The 14,891-nt window shown below is 50.8% G+C and overlaps 1 protein-coding gene across 1 annotated transcript in view; it reads right to left on the reverse strand.

Moving 5' to 3' along the window:
• The window catches only part of LOC128799329 (protein CEPU-1), a 356,251-nt gene that overhangs the window by 294,664 nt on the left and 46,696 nt on the right, over positions 1-14,891 (reverse strand). The gene's annotated exons all lie outside the window — the stretch shown is intronic.

Consider the following 14,891-nt stretch of genomic DNA (forward strand, 5'->3'; position numbering starts at 1 on the left):
CCCTGGAGCACAGTCATCCCTGAGATCGCAGCTTCATGGAGGAACGAGATAAAAAGGTGCCAGGAATGATGCCAAAACCCCTTAATCCATCCAAGGCTAGCTGACATTTCCCAGCTGAAATCTCTGGCTCTATCAGAGCAGGAGATGCTCTGGCAGGTACCACATAGCAAATCTGAGGACATGGACACAATGTGAGGCTTCACTCTGATGTCCTGGCCATGCCAAGGAGCTCAGCTGGCCTCTGCAATCTATAGATTTCCATTTGGGAAACTAATTGTGGAAGTTTAGGGGTGCTTTGGGGGCCATCCAGGTGCATCTAAGCAATCAGGGACTTGCAGAAGTCCTTTGGGGCAACAAATGCTGCTGGAAAAACCCAGTGGGAGTTTCGGGGCAAACCCACTGCAGCTCTGCAGTGGCTTTTAAAGCCCCCAGGAACCAGCAGGTACAAGCTGGAGAGGAATGAGGTTGAGCTGAGGGTGGCACCCTCCCGTTCCTGGGATGTGCACCCGCTGTGTGCTGTGATGGCAGCTCATCCTGGCTGTCCATGGCAGCGGAAGGACACCACTGCCTCATGAATATGCAGAGGCAGGGTCAGAATTAACATCTTTAATGAAATTAAACTCAGGCGAGAGGGTTCTTTGCCTGACCACGGCTTGGGAAGCATGGGAAAAAGCTGTGCTGGAGAGAAGCAAGCCCTGGAGACTGCCTGGCACAAATATCCTTCCCTCCTCCTGGCATCTGCCCTCCTCTCCCAGCCCTATCCCCATCAGGAGCCACGGAAAGATACCTATGCCAAAGCCATGGGTGAAGAGGTCACTGGGAGCATAAGGACCAAATATTGAAAATATGTTGTATCTCCTAAACCATGAGGATCAGATCCAGTCACACTGGAGCAGCCTGGCAGTCCCAAAATAGCATGGCTGGGATCTCCAGCTGAGGCTGTGGACTCCTATGTTCCCCCAGATATCAGCACAGCCTGTCCCTCTGGCAGGAGAAAGGGATCCTCTGTCACCAGCAAACCAATCCCTGCTATATTGATTACATTTCAATTAGCAGAATTCCCGTGGGATGGTGGGCTGGGTAGAACTGGAGAGGCCATGACAGGGCTGGTGGGGCTATTGAGCCTGCCTTGCAGAGAGAAACATCCCAGCCCAGAGGCACTTCTTGTGCCTTTTGCCATAGCAAGAATCCCTGGAAAAAATGGCCTGAAGAGTCGGTGTTATATGAGAAGAGCCCTATGCTACGAATCCCAGCCGTGCTGCCAGGTCCTCGTGCACATTCCTATTTCTCCAGCTCCTTGCTTCCTTCCCAATCCACTCATTTTTATGCTAACCAGGATGGCAATCAGTCCTTCCCATGGGTGCAGGGACCAAGGCTCAGCCTCACAGCCCCATCTAAAGCAAGAAGGTTTTTTTCTGGTGCAGAAACGAGCCCTGTCTTTCCTTGCCATGTCTCCAGTGGCTAGGGCAGTGCATATCCCACTGCCAGGAATACACTGTTTAATCTACACAGCAGCCCTTTCAGAGGCTTTAACTCCATCAATAAGACTTTCCACAGGGAAGTAATTTCAGGATCAGTGACTTCTCTCACACAGAACATCCTCACCCAGCCCTCAGATATTGCAGCATCACACCAATGCCTTTCCCACAGAGGTTTGGGGCTGGCAGGCACAAACCCCAGCTCTCTGTGGGGTTAGGAGACCCTTATGGCACCGAAGGAGGCTGAAGTTTCTCCCTGTCTTTTGTCAGGTCAAATTTACTGCAACAGAAGAACATTTCAGGAGAGATTTGTCATTGTTTGTGGCAGTTTGGAAAGCTCCTAAATATGCTCTGTGCAATCGTGAATGTAAATTGAATAGAAGCAAAAGCAATTTGCAAGGCATTAAAATCCCTCTGCAGGTTCCTTTGAAGTGATCGATGTCTCAAACCACGATGTTATCTCCACGTAACTGAGCTGGGCAACGCAATCCAATCCCTGAAGTCATTCCCTTCTCAGGTAACTTATCAGCCCATGGACCACATTCACTCCCGACCTCTGCTGGCATCGCTGTGCCTGCAAAGCACTCCCCTCCCTATCTCCTGGGGCACCTTTATCGCAGAGGGAGAGAAGGCAGGGATCTGGCATGGCCAGATTTTGGGATGCACACTCCTGGCCTGGCTGAGCTCCCTCCCAGCAGAATTGCAGCCCCTGCAAAAAAGGACCAGGGTGGCTTTTGCTCCCATTTCTGCATGATGCATCAAAACCAGGTTGCAGCGCTGGGTGTGAAGCTGTCAGCCTTGAAGAAGCACAGTTCTCAGCCCTGTGCAGAGTGGCCTCACTGATACTCAGCTCCTCCATCCCACTTGGACAATCTGCAGCCGGAAGGGAGTGATCGCTGCAGCCCTGCTGCCTGCAGGAGTGGCTTTTTTGGGAGGATTCTCATCACACCTGGTGCCTGGCAGATTTCCATGTGCTGTGATCCAAGCCCCAAGGCAACACGTGGAATTGAGATTTGCACTCATCAAACTCCTGGACCATTCCCACAGCCTGTGCATCTCCGCTGTGAAAAGGTGTGTGTCCACTGGATTAAGGATTATGGAGATTTAAGAGCTTTTATGAGTTTTCACAAGATGGGAATTAGCAAAAAGCCCAGAGGGCTCCAGCAGCAGTTGTGCCAAACTGCTGCTGAAATGGCCACTCTCCATGATGCTCTTTTTATAGGGATCCCTGGATCCTGGATCCCAGTCCCTGAGAGCAGGCAAAGCACCTGCATGAGAAGTTGTGGATGCCCCATCCCTGGAAGTGCTCTAGGCAAAGCTGGACAAGACTGGGAGCAACCTGGACACTTGGACAAATGGAAAGGAGAAATCACATGGAGAAAGAAGAGCTTTAAGGTCCCTTCCAACCCAAACCATTCCACGATTCTGTGAGCTGTGAGGCTGCTCCCCACCACTCCACCTGCCAGGAGCAAAGGGGCCGTGAGGGGCAGGTGTTGTTGGATGCACCACGGGAAGCAGCAGTGATGAGGAGAAAACAAGAACTGGGACAGAACAGACAAAGATTCATCAAGCCGAGGCTTCCGCCTCCCCCGGTGACCGCTGCTCCTGGCATCCCGGGGCACACGGCTGCAGCAGGCAGATAGGCAAGGATTCCTCTGCAGGAAAAGTTTCTTCTTAATCATATTAGCTGGAGCTGGGCCCATGCCCTGCAGCAGCAGGTCAGTATCTATTTCAAAGCTTTCGTTTATGAAAATAAATTTACTGTTAGCGCTGCAGACCTCTGGCGCATGTAAAAGCAGGAGGTTTGGGGAGTGGGTTTGGAGTCCTCAGGCAAGAGGAGAAAGCAAGGAAGGAGGGAGACAGCAAAGAGGGAAGTGAGAGAAAGGGTTAAAGCTCCCTCCTTCCCTCCCAGCCCAGGCAGAGGAGCTGCTCTCAATCAGTGTGTGATTGCAATCAGCGGGAAGGTGCCGTTTGCATTAAACAGAGCAGACAGGGGAAAAAAAAGACAAGACAGGCTGTGCAATCTGAAAAATTTATGTAAAAATCACAAACAACAATAAAAACCAGCTTTTTTTTTCTTTCTTTCTCCCTCTGCTTCTCCTTGTTATTATTTTCCCCAAGGGCAGAGAACTGGGACGGAGCGGGGAGCCAGTGCTTCCAGGTGCTCCTGTGCCATACCTAAATCTGCCCTACATCAAACCTTGCAATCAGTCTCCTTTACTACTAATTTTGCCTCATGTTTTTTAATTAAATTTGCCGCTTCCTTCAAATACCAGTCAATGAACCATCCACACTTCCTCCAAATACCCTTGAAAATGTGGAATCAAATAACTAAGCACAATGATACCCAAAGAAATGTCACTGAAGAGGCATTGCCTGGAGCATGCATGGCCGCAGCAGGAACCAGGGAGGAGAATTAGGGTAAAACACAGAAAACTTGGCCACAGAGGATTTTCAGCGAGCTCAAACTGCAGTAGCAGCATCCAACCTGCTCGTTAGAACTTCAGGGAAAAAAGGTAACGACAATCCTGAAGATGGCACTCCTGGGCTACCCTTCCCAAGCCAATCTCCCTTCCTGACCCTCCCCAGCCAGAGGGTGCCCGGCACCCTGAAGTGGGATGGTCCAGAGCGCGTCCAAACTCTCCAAGGTTGTCCAGGTTGGGTGGGAAATGTGTCTTTCCCTGTCACCCTTCCACAGCTACTCTTTGGTTTCAAAGGTAGCTCCTGACATGGGATTTGAGGCCGAAGACCAAGGAAAAGCAGGCTGAGAAATTTCAGGAGCAGCAGTGTGTTCTGTGAGCAGGCAGAAAAAAAGGGAGAAAAAAGACTTTTCTTTCATAGATTTGACATTTGCTGCTTTTTGGTTTCTCTCAGCAGCATCTCCTGACTGTGCACCACAAGACAGGGGCCCCCGTTCCGTTTATTCACCTGGATCCCCTGTGCCAACCTGGGACCAATTTATTGCATCCAGACTCAATGGCAAGCGGATGAGCTACGACAGTTTTGCTCAGCGTTTCTCTTTGACAGCTGAGGCTTGTTTGAACCAGCAGCTCAAAGGGAAGGGAAAGGGCCTTTGAAGCCCCCCACGGTGTGGGACTGCGTGAAAAAGGCCCCTGAGCCGCCACCGACTCGGTAACACCCTCACTCCCTTTGTGCCGGGGCTCTCTGGCTCCTCCCTGGAGCATTGCTGAGAGCTCAGAACTGAGGCCACACAAGTCCTCGTTGTTCACGGGAGACTCTTCCCACCCTGAGCAGGCGAGAGCTTTGTGTGGAGCACACAAGACCAGCCACACCTCAGCTGGGCTGTCATCCTCCCGCCAACAAACCTTCCCAAGCCATCGGCCAACAACGGAGAGGCTCAGGCCACCAGCAGCAAGACCTGGAAATGGAGGGGGAAGGCTTCTGGGAGCAGCTGGAAGCAATTTGATCAATGATACGGAGCAAGAGTGAATCCTAAGAGGGATTTTCTCTTGTGGGGGTGAAGACCCAACCTCAGCTACATCTGAACCTCCTCCACATTCTCAGGTGCCTCAGATTTGGCATTCCAGCTCAGCACAGGGACATTTTCTGCATTTAAATGGCCAAGAGTCTTATCCCCAAGATGAAGGGCGATGGTGGGAAGGCAGAGTTCCAGCCTTTGGGGGGATGGCAGGAGGATAATCAGGCACATTTTTCCTCTTGTCCTCACATCACCTTGAGCACAGTGCCTTCCTGAAGCAGTAAACCCAGGACACCGCTCGGAGCAGGGCATTCCGAGGGCTGCAGCGATAGGATCAGGCAGGAATGCTGGTAACCAGAGGCTTTATTAGGCTCATTTATTTATTTATTTCTCCGAGCAGGAGGTGTTAGCCTAAGGTGAGTGAAGAAGCGCCGGCACTGGGAGACAGGGTAATATGTTATGGAGAAATCTTCTCGGTGTGAGCAGAGGGCTGGGCTGGCTGCTCCTGTGCTCTATGCATTATTTATGGCCCTGCTGAGCGCTGCCAGCCCCTTTATCTGCCTTCCGAGGGGCTCGAGAAGAAAATGAATCTTTGACTCAGCATTTTTTATCCCAGCCAAATGAAAGAGAAATACACACACACACATATTATATATATATATATACATATATATTTATATATATATAAACTGAATCCGCTCTGGGGAGGTGACAAGGAGCTAATCCAGCTCCCTGAGAGGCTGCAGGTACTGGCTCTGGGTGGCTCAGAGTGAAGAGATTTAGCTCCTACATAAATTGTCTGCAGCTCTTCCCCTTCTGCTGACCTCCAGAGCCATGTCTGTCCGTCTGTCCGTCCTTAGGCTGAGCACAAAACCAAAGCCCAGCCTTTGGGAGAGCTTAGGAAGTGCTTAACATGCTCCAGGTGCTGCCATCAATTAAATAAATCTGCATGATGCATCACACAAATAAATAAATAAGTGGAGATGACTGAAGAGCTCCATTTTTTTCCCAACTGCACATATACACATGTGTACTTAAAGCCAATTTTTCAAACAATAAAACACTTGAATTTTTTTCCGCATGAAAAATTCATCCTGTCTCACAGCCATCTAAAAAGCAAATAAGCAAACAAACAAATAAATTCTTCATGGCGAAAAACAGCACCCAAATCATTCCTGATGATCTTCACCACACAGACACAATTCCCAACCAGCCCTCGACACCGCGGTTCCTCCCACGGTGGGAGTGAAGAGCAGGTGCTACATCTATGAAAATACAACAGTGATAATAAAATTGTGGGGCTTCTTGGAGAGAGGCAAGGAGAAGCGAGCCAGTCCTTTCCAGAACCCAGCAGTGTTTTTCCTGGCTGCGTGGATCTCCCTGCTAGCACAGGGACCCATCCGAGCCCCGTCCTGCAGTGCAGCCACTGCCACCAGCTAATTATCACCTCTTCCTCCCTGCATCCAGGCTCTTTAAAAATAGTTCTTTTAATCAGGGCCGCCTCCCCCGCCGGGAGCCCGTGTGCAATCCTGGCACCGGTTCCAAATGGGTGCCCCAGATCTGTTTTGAGCTCCCCAGGGCTGTGCCAGGTGCCCACCATGGGACACCCCAGCACGGTGCGAGGGCAGCTCGAGCTGCCTGAGCACCAACGGGGAGCGATTTTCCTTCCTGCAGGAAGGAAGCTGCAGTGCTGCTGGGTCCTGCAGATGAGGAGCCGAAGGCACTCCCGTCCCTGTATCCAGGTTAAACCCTGGCGAGAGAGCCCCTGAGAAGTGATGCTGAAGCCATCTGCCGGATGTACCATGGGGATAAGCTGCTTCCAGGCTCTGCGAGTGGGGAAAGAGCTCCTCCTTTCTCTCCTTTACAGCCCCACTTAGAAATTCTCACCTGGCACCTCCTCTCCATGGTAAAAGGTGGGAGAAGGGCCAGGCTGGACGGTGGAAAGTGTCCCTGGACATGGCAGGGGGCAGGACAAGATGAGCCTCGAGGCTCATCTAACCTTCTAACACGAACCATTCTGTGATTCTGTGATAAAATGGGTTCCTCATCCCAACTCTCTGCAAGACTTTTCCCATCACAATGAGAACAAAAGCCAAAACACCAAACCAGGTTTTCCAAACCCCAGTGTGAACACAGGCACGGCGCAGCCAGAGATTAACCAATCATAGAATCCTATGAAATAACATAAAAACCACTGTATACCACGCTTAAAACATCAGAAAATACCATCCTTAAAAACAACCAAATGAACCCAAAAGTCTTCCCTGGGATTTTTTTTTTTTTTTTCGGAGGGCAGACGGTGGTTAAGATGCTAATATAGAGTCTTCTTCACCCTGCCACCACCCTCCTGGGGTGACAGAGCCCCAAACAGCCATGCCTTTGGCTCTGGGACAGCTCTGCTCTACCAGCTGGTAGGAGAGAAAGGTCGACCAAGTGACAGCCAGCACTGCTCACGGCTGAAATCCATCACGAGACAGGCAGAGCAGCCTGGGTTTTCTGGTTTGTTTTTGGGGGTATTTTAAAGACATTTGCTGCCTATCTAAGCCTATCTTAGCATAGGAAACACAACCTCTGCCACCGACCCGGCACGGAGGGGGCTCACAGAGGAGACGCGTTCGTTATCAAAGTTCGTAAAAGCCTTAAAATAATTGAAAAGGTAAATAAAAGAGAGGCGGCGAAGCAGAACGGTTGGCAGTGCCTCCTGCTCGTTAGGAAAGGGGGGCACTTAACACTACACAGACAGCAAATTAGCCTTTAATCATCGCCTGCCTTCGCTGGGTTTTATCTAGGAGTGAGTTTCAGCCCAGGCACCTCCCTCGTGCCGGCAGCCCTGGGGACTCCAGCTCGCCTCCTGTTTATTCCCCAGCTGCTTTGTTGTCTCAGATCAGCAGAATAAGGGAGCCGTGTCGGCAGAAGATACTTCTGTGCAGCCAGCGAGAAGTTCACACAGAAAATTGATATTCACCGCAAATTATTTTGGATGATTTACTGGAATGAATTAACTCACAGCAACGCAGAGAAAATTCCAGCAGTGCTGCTGCCTGCCTCCCACCACCGCCGGCACCACAGGAGGATTCCAGCCTCAGCCTTCTGTTGTGAGGATGAGGATGAGGATAGTGGGAGCTTGGAGAGGGCCCTGGGCAGGCTGTGGCCCGGGAAGCTCCGACAGGGTTGGATTTGCTGCGTGGATGCTTGCAGAGCCTCCAGGTTTGGGCTGCAGCCTGGCAAACCAAACCGAGCCAACGCAGTCATCCCAAGTTGCTCATCTTGTGCCCAAAGCAGCATGGGCAGCCCGGAGAGGGAGGAGATTCTGGCCCCTGGTGAGACCCCACCTGCAGAGCTGCCTCCAGTTCTGGGGCACCCAGCAGCAGAAGGAGCTGGAGCTGCTGGAGCCAGTCCAGAGGAGGCCACGGAGATGCTCCAAGGGCTGGAGCCCCTCAGCTCTGGAGCCAGGCTGGGAGAGCTGGGGGTGCTCACCTGGAGAGGAGAAGCTCCAGGGAGAGCTCAGAGCCCCTTGCAGGGCCTGAAGGGGCTCCAGGAGAGCTGGAGAGGGACTGGGGACAAGGGATGGAGGGACAGGACACAGGGAATGGCTCCCACTGCCAGAGGGCAGGGATGGATGGGATATTGGGAAGGAATTCTTGGCTGTGAGGGTGGGCAGGCCCTGGCACAGGGTGCCCAGAGCAGCCCCTGGATCCCTGGCAGTGCCCAAGGCCAGGCTGGATGGGCTTGGAGCAGCCTGGGACAGTGGGAGGTGTCCCTGCCCATGGCTGGGAGTGGAACAGGATGAGCGTTAAGGTCTTTTCTAACCCAAACCCTTCCAGGATTCTATAATTCGATTTTGATTTTCTAACAGGCAGCAGGAGGGGAGATGTCTTGTGGATGGCACCTCTTGCAGACCGCAGTCGCTCATGTTGGCACCCTGGGGAGTTTTGAGAGGGATAGGAGCACCCAGGGAGGGCAGGGGCTTGTCTGACCCCAGCTCAGCTCTGCTACCTTCCTTCTGTTTGCAAGAAGCAGAGATAATGGCACTGATTGATCTTTTTCAGCTCTTTTGAAATTGCAGGATAAAAGACTCTGGGCTTAACACCGGGAAAAAGGAGCGTGTCCTGCTGGGACAGCTCTTCCCTTTGTCCATGCCCTCGTGATGGTGACTTCTGTGGTGCTCCCTTGCCACCAAAGAGGCACCCTAAGGGATCCTTGTGACTCACACAGGGCTCAGCAGAGGCTCACACTGAGCACTGGCATTTAGGGATTGCACCCGGCCAGCTCTCCTCCTACCGTGACTCCGCTGACTTTGACGGGCTTACAAGAGGGATGAACTCAATCCCTCAATCCTGGATTTCCCTCCCACCACCTCCTTGGCCCTAAACATGAACAGTCAGTTTTTTTGGGAAGAGGGAGCCCTTGTGCACCAGAGGCTTCCTCAACCACCCACCCACAAATGGCAAAACCAAGACAAAAAGATCCCTCCACTCCTTTCCTTGGCTGGAGGAGAGGAGGATGAGGCTGGCTGCACATTTCCTCCATCCTGGGATTGCTCATAGCCCTGCCTAGTCCCCTGAGTAGCTTAAAGCATCTTCAGGGATCCACTGCTTTACACACTGAGCCCTGCAAAGCCAAGAACAGTGAAGGACACTCGTGACAACCGCGTCCCCGTCCGGGAAGGAGCTCAGCATCCCCTGACGGAGGATGCCCAGAGGCAGCACTGCCCACCACAGCCCCCCTTTTCAGGGGCAGAATATGGGCTCCCATCCCTCCTCCAGCACAGGACCCTGTCCCAAAAAGCAGCACTGATTTTCATCCTCCATGACTTTCACCCCCAGTCATCCTGAGGTACAAATGTCCATCAGGCAGGAGTTATCCCATATTTACCCTCCTGCCTGCTGTCTCCTCCCCACAGGGCACCCAGCCCTGCCAGGCTGTTTCCCCATGGTCAGTCCATGTAATAGCCTGTACATAACCACCTAAATGCTGCAAACTCTTTGAAATAAGCATGGAAATTGGTTTCCAGGCTCCAGCAGTTTCTAAATAATGGATGTTTAGGATAATAATAAAAAAAGAAAAAGCAAGTGACATACAAAGTGGATTCTAGAGGGGAAAAGAAAAAAGGTGGAGCATGTTCTCAACAAAAAATCGCCAAGAAAACCTGAAACAGCACAGAGGCACCTAGAAGCTCTGGCTGCAGCTGCCAATTTAACCCTGTGCTCTCAGAGTGGAGAAAACCTCATTTCCCTGTGCTCCCCCAGTAACTCCTCCTCACTTTATATTCTGCCTCGCCGCAAATGTAATATATTCTGTCAATGCAAAATTTGGGCTGAAAAATGTGCTGGCCTTGGGGGGATGTCTAGATTGGATTGGATAGGAGAGAGGAGATGAGAAGGGTGTGTGCCGAGAGCAGTTGGGCGCAAGGGATGGAAGGGAACAGGAAGGCATCAACCTTTGGCTCTCTCCATTAGCCAAAAGACATGCCAGGCTACTGCTTTAAGCAAAGGTCAACTAAACTGCTCATTCCTGTTGGCAACACCACCTGCATGACTCCATTTCAGCCACAAAAGAGAGCACTTGCTCAAGTCCATAAAAACTCCTCAATGCTGGGCCCACAGCTGGAGTGTGCAAGATGGGCATCTCCCAGAGGATCATCAGCAAGAAGGAGGTCCCCATGATCACAAAAATGAGGATTTTGGAGCCTGGGAACAGCTGGCAACATGGGAAGGAGGCTGCAGTATCACTATAAGGAAAACCATGAGAGAATGGAGGAACAGTGAGTCCTTTCTCACCGCTCCTTCAAGAGGAGGGAATTCCCTTTTCCTCTTCAACAGACATCCACAGCTCCGTCATCAAGGAACACCCTTCAAGGGAAGGGATAGTTTAGGAGAGCTGAGTGATGCTCCCCAGAGCAGCAACAGCATCTGCCCACAGCAAGACCATCAAAACAGCTTCTGGACACCCCGAGGGCAGCGGCACCGACAGGGATGGATGTTTGCTTTAATTACAGCGAGTGTGTGTTACCTTTACACATCGCCCAAATCACCACCCCTGCGGCATAATTCACTCAAAGGGGCTTTTCCACCCGAGTCAGCAAAATGAAGAGATTCAATTACAGCCTTTGACTGGGCCTGCTTATTGTTATTTATAATACAATACATCCCGGCTGCTGCGGAGAGAGATGTACAGGTCCTGAAATGTTGGCTGTCTTGGCAGTTAATTGAAACGCCGGCGCCTTGCTAGGATTGCTTGTCCCGGCCTCCCCGACACCGAGCAGTGGCATCTACCTGCTGTACCCTAATAGAGAGGCACTGTCACCAAAGGACACCTGTGGCAGGAGCAGACCTCTTAAAAGCCGCCAACTCCTGCGCTCCAAACCCAACAGCCGCCGAGCTACAATGGGGGGTTTCAAATGAATCCTGGAAGAGCACTTGGAGGAGAATGGCTCTATTTTTGAAGAATGACACAGGGGGGATCCACAGCCATTTCCTCTGAATGGCTGCAGACCCAGCTGCACTTTATAAGCAAAGTGATGGATATTTTTTCTCCCCTCTAGCTGCTCCGTCTCACTCCATCTGCGATGAAGTCGTGCTACCTGAGTCCTTTGTGTCCCTGCCTCTGGATTAGGGAGAGGATGCCGAGGTGGAAAAGGAACTCATTAGCTGATACCAGGGGCACAAAGTGGGAGGAGAAGTGGCTTTCCCTCCTGGAGCAGGGCGGGATTGACTGGGCTTGTGGGAAGAGCTCGGCTCCATGCCAAGGACTTCACAGCTTGCCTGGATCAAGGCACAGAGGGATAATTTCCCAGGCATGCAGCATCCAGTGCCATCAATGTGGGCAGCAAACACCCAGCAGCACCTTCACAAACACACACAAACCTGAACCAGCATTCATGGAATCATAGGACAGTTTGGGTTGAATGAAATCATCCCATTCCGACCCCTGCCACGTATAGGAACAACTTGCCCTAGACCACATTGCTCAGAACTCCATCTCACCGGGTCCTGAACGCTTCCAGGGATGGAACAGCCACAAGTTCTCTGGATGTCCCTATTTTATTTTGGTGGAGAAACTCAGCCCTGCGGCACTCACAGCCACATGCTGGGGAGAAGAGGAGGAATAAGAAGCCTGGGATGTATCAGCACCTGCAGCCCTTTGCCGGGCTGTCACCTTCTCCTGGGTGCTCCATGGAGAGGTTTGGGACTGCCACAGGAGCTTCTGCGTGAGGATTTACTGGCAGCCAGAGCAATGAATCCAAATTTGCTGTGCCCTAGAATCACAGAATCATTTATGTTGGAAAAGCCTTCTAAGATCATTAAGTACAACCATTCCCCCAGCACTGCCAAGGCCATCATTAAATCATACCCCAAGTGCCACATCTACGCCTTTTAAATCCCTCCAGAAATGGGGACTCCACCACTGACAGCCTATTCCAGTGCCTGATATCCCTCTGGATGAAGAAATTTTTCCTATTGCTGATAAAAGACAGGATGCTTTTGGCCTTCTTGGCCACCTGGACACTTGCTGGCTCGTATCCAGCCTCCACACAAGTGCCCTTGTGCTTCCCCCAAAGTGCCACCAGTGGATGCAAACGGCTGTGAAGGAGTAGGGCTGGCTATGCTGGAGGGTCCATGGGGCTTCTGGGACTGTCCTGGATCCAGCCCCTCTCCTAACAGGGCAGGTGAGGCCTCTAACTTAATCCATGAATGGGAATAATGCTCTGATGAGCCGTGCCAAGAAGGTGGGAATGTAGATCCAGCCAGCCAAGAGCCTTTCTTTGATGGTTCATCAGCTGGAAACCCTGGAGGAACTCAATGGGTAGCAAATATCAGGTGGAAACAGAGGCAGGGTCAGTCAGGAGGAGAGACTTTTTCTGCCAGCAGGATGGTGAGATAACATCTTTCCTACCAAGCTTTCAGCCCCAACTGTAAACACTCAACTAACCTTATTATTATTATTTTATGTGCCTATAACTTGCTTCAATGACCTGAAACAAAGCCGTGGTTTTCAACGGCAACCATCTGAGTGCCTCCGATTTTTTTTTTTCCCTTCCACTTTGCAAAACGTTCGTGCTCCTTTTGGCGACGTGGGCTCTGCTCCAGGCAGCCCTTTCCATGGAATGCTGCCTGCCTGCTGCCTGCCTGTGTCCCTTCCAGCCAGCTCCTCGCTGCCTTTTGATTGATTGATCGGCGTGGCAGCCTAATAAGCGATAACAGCACATATGACAAACTAAACAACCATCTAATGAATTGATTGACATCCGAAGGATTTGACTTGATGCACAACCCCAGTCACAGATAAGGTTAATGAGGGAGAAATTAAAATGTAGCTCAATGGATAATGAATACAGCATGTGCCTTGTTGGAACACATGCCAGATCCATCACTCTGAATCAAGTGGTGGTAGCAATTTCCAAATTATTTATTGCACCCCTCATCCTCCTGTCTCGAGGGAAGAGGCACTCGGACTAGCCTTTGTATTATTTTTGTGTGTATATATATATATATATATATATATATATAAAACTGTAGCTCTCTATCCGTGCATTGTGAGGATCCATAGCCAAAGAAAATTGCTTTGAATTTCGCAATTTTCTGGGTTTTTTTTTTCTTTTTGTAAACTCAATAGCAAAAAAATACAACAATCCTGAACCTGTCATGCCATTTGAATCATAATAGCTACAAATTCACTCCTCTGAATAAATGGAGAGGCTTATTTATCAAATATATACAAGATGTCTGTCTAGTTGTTAACACACAGAGGTATGAGTAGGCAGAGGAAATCGAGAAAGTTTACATATTCACTGCTGTCTCCAGGGACCTTCCTTTTCCTCCTACTTCTTATTCACTCTCCCTTCCCCCAACCACATCTCCAACTTGCTTTGACTTGCTGTGGTTTTCCCTTTTTTTTTTTTCCTTCTTTTTTTGCCTCAAATGCGTCTGGCTGACAAAACTTGGGCTGTCAGAAATGATCAAGAGATGAAGTTGCCAAGGAAGGGGAGAGAGATTTGCATGGAGATGCATTTCCCTGTGTCTCACTGCCTGCATGACAGGGGATCTCCTAGGAGGAGAGCAGGGGACTCTCAGTCTGCTGGAAATATTTGATTATTGCGTGGATTTATTTCTACTTTAGGAAAGGGGAAGCCAGATTCACCAGAAATGGGTCTCTACTGGTTCCCAAAGGGACAGGCACTGGTGGGAAAAGAAGTCAACCAGCATCATATGGGCTCTCTGCATTATTCATTCCTGAACCCCAGGGTACTTGGAGCAGTGAGCAGGGGATCTGCTGTCCAGAGGGGGATGAGGAGTAGACAGAGACTGAACAAATGGCTTCACACTGACACAGGGCAGGTTTAGACTGGATACTGGGGAGAAATCATTCCCTGTGAGGGTGCTGAGGCCCTGGCACAGGTTGCCCAGAGCAGCTGTGGCTGCCCCATCTGTGGAAGTGTCCAAGGCCAGGTTGGACAGAGCTTAAAGCACCCTGGGATAGTGGAAGGTGCCCCTGCCTGTAGCAGGGGGTGGAACAAGTTGGGCTTTAAGTTCGTCCAACCCAAACCATTCCATGATTCCACAAAATGCAGAGCCTGCACCCAGCTAGAAAACACCAGCTAGAGCCTTTCCCTGCAAACTATGGGGACTCCTGTGGTTCCAGGTCCTGAACAATCCACCAGGATGCCCTGGCTGCTGTGCTGAGTATCAGCAGAGGAAATCACCCCTTCAACCACCTCTTGGGTGAACCTAAAAGCCAGGGACAACCTAATGACCTATCTCCTCATCAGCAACCTGAGACGGTGAAGCCAACAGGTCTGAACTGTGTTTTTCACCAAATCCTTTAAAAATAGTGCCTGTCTGTTGTGGGAATGAATCCCCTCAGCAGCACAGAGGCAAAGCCATTGCTTGGTCCAGGACTCCTGTCCCTCTCCAGTGTCTCCCCAGCAGAGAGCCCAACACAGACAGAGAGATGGATAAAACAGCATCCTACAG

This window comes from Vidua chalybeata, chromosome 23, assembly GCF_026979565.1.
Source record: "Vidua chalybeata isolate OUT-0048 chromosome 23, bVidCha1 merged haplotype, whole genome shotgun sequence".
NCBI classification, from domain to species: domain Eukaryota; kingdom Metazoa; phylum Chordata; class Aves; order Passeriformes; family Viduidae; genus Vidua; species Vidua chalybeata.